The sequence below is a fragment of the Alligator sinensis genome, unplaced genomic scaffold (assembly GCF_000455745.1).
Source record: "Alligator sinensis unplaced genomic scaffold, ASM45574v1 scaffold304_1, whole genome shotgun sequence".
Taxonomy (NCBI): domain Eukaryota; kingdom Metazoa; phylum Chordata; order Crocodylia; family Alligatoridae; genus Alligator; species Alligator sinensis.
In genome coordinates this window covers 386,894-389,370 of record NW_005842939.1, presented here as the reverse complement: position 1 = coordinate 389,370, position 2,477 = coordinate 386,894, and positions in this window count along the sequence as shown.

Below are 2,477 nucleotides of genomic sequence, written 5' to 3'. Positions count from 1 at the left end.
TTGTTTTATAACAGTGACTTATTGCTATTACATCCAGTTACTTATGCTTTAATTCACATCAAAGTGTTGCAAGTACACTAAGATATTTGTTGATATATATCAAGCATTCTCAACTCATTTATAGTGGACCTCCAAAGCTCATATCATATGATCTGAGAACATGAGAAAATCTGTGGTTACATGATACATTAAAATTATTCCTTTTGAGTAATGTATCTGTATTAGGTCAGTTACAGCAAGAGTGCTATTGGAGTGCCTATCTCAGCTTGTGATCTTAGAGGAGTTCATGTCAGCTGACTAGCAAACACACCTTAGTTCAACAGGAACAAAGTGGAGAGAGTAGAACTTCTTTTGTATAGCTTTAGGAGCAAGAGCTGTCATCGCAGTTCTAATTCCAAATTCCACAACCAGACCAATGCCCTGCTGGAAAGCAAGTGTAGCTCCAGGATGTCACCCTCAGACTTGTATCTGGGGCAGGATGTTATGTGCTCCATGGTTTGGTGAGGGTTTCCACAGTCACAGTCAGGCAAGGTTTTTAGGTGCCACTTGTACATCAGGTGGCGACACCAGCCGTGTCCAGTGTGTATCTTATTAAGGTTTGTTCACATGCTCCATGGAAGGTTGAAGCCCAGTTGTTCCATTGTTGGGTCGGAGACCAAGTGTTTATTTGGGAAAGTGTTTTCCGCCCAAGTTTTCCTCCAAGATTCTTCAGTGTTGTGGTATAGGAGGTGCTTGGTTCATGTCCAAAAAGGTTTTCATGAAATCAAGTGATGAGGTGGGAGATCTTGAAGATCTCTGTGGATGGGAAGGTCTGGATTACTATTGATATGTATTATGTTTTCTGTATGTTGCTGCATCCTGTCAAATAGAGGGAGGAGTAATGTTTTAAAGTACTGGTAGCCACTGCACTGGAGTTGATACCAAAGTTCCAGAGATAATCCTCATTACTGCCTCATTTATTTACCTACATCTTCTACTCTGTAGAAATGTTGTGAGAACCAACATTTCTCCAGTGCTTTTAAGGGAAATACAACATCCTATATGCCTATTACTAAAAGGTAAATTATTTTAAGAAAGGGACATGGATTTAAATTATAACTATTTCAAATCAAACCAAGTGGTGGCAGCTCCAGGTTTAAGCTGTGACACCTGAGGGCAGGGTGGGTACTAGGCTAATGAAAAACCCTTGGTCCAAGAGAATGTGGAGTGATTCAAAGGGTGTGGAACCCAACATATTACAAACCTAGCCCCTCAATCAGAAAGTTCAGTCTGGCCCTAAGTCCTGCTGAGAGCAGAGCTCCTGCTGGCCTAGATGGCAACAGAAGGGAACCCAAGAAACACAAGTACCTAGGGAAACTGCAAAAGGCAGCACTATAGGGCACAAGTTGCTGGCACCCAGAGAGAAACTGGAGTGGGTTTGTGAATGAATTGTAGCTGGTACAAATAATAAGAGAACCAGATATGGCTGATAGGGGTGGTAAGGAGGCTACGACTGGTATGCCTGGAAAGCACCCTGCAGTAAGTGAGGCTGAAGCCCAGTGAGCCCTTTCATGATCTGGAATCTTGGAAGATGCATGGGGCTAAAGCCAAAATGTTTAGAAGCTGGGGGTAGCAGCATGGCAGAGTCAGGGAGTCAGGGCTGAGCCCAATTAAAGGACCCAAGGCCCTGTTAAAGGGCCAGGGGCTAGCACAATGTAACAGCAACCTTGCCAGGGGCTAAGACAATGTAAGCCTGGGTCAGGGACCTGGAGAATTAGATGGGGTCAGAGGCCCAGAGTACAACACAGGCAGGCTGAGGCTGAGAGGGTGGAGAGCCTGAGCCTAGTGTGACTGAAGTTGAGGGGCTCAGGCCAAGAAAGCTGGGCTAGAACATGTGGGTTATGGCTGGAGGCCTGCAGCCAAAATAACAGTACACTAAGGCCAAGGGGGCTGAAGCCTACATAGCAAGGCAAATGTTGATACAAAGTCATGGGCAGGGCTATAGAGGACAGAGATCATGATTTTAATCCTTATGACAATTAGAGCCTGAGGAGTCTGATCCCCATGTAGAACATGGACAACGACCCGCACATCACGAGGAGGGACATGCTCAGTTGGGATGGGCTTCACCTGTCCCCCAAAGGTAAGCGTGTGTTTTCTTCTAGGTTGGCGGATCTCCTCCGGTGGGCTTTAAACTAGGCTCGCCGGGGGGAGGGGAAGATGAGGGCGGGGGAAGCTGTGGAACACCAAACCATGTGGCACCCACAGGGAAAGCCCACCCTGAAGAAAGAGAACATTGGGAACCTGCAAGACGCGGGGCGGCCAGCACTATGGCACAGGTAAGAAACAAGAAGGTAAGAAACAAGGGGCCCCTTGGGACTCAGAGTGGGGGGGCAGCAAAGGCACCAGTCGCAGGGCTCAAGTGCCTATATACTAATGCTAGGAGCATGGGAAACAAGCAGGATGAACTAGCGCTCCTGCTTGCACAAAACACCTAC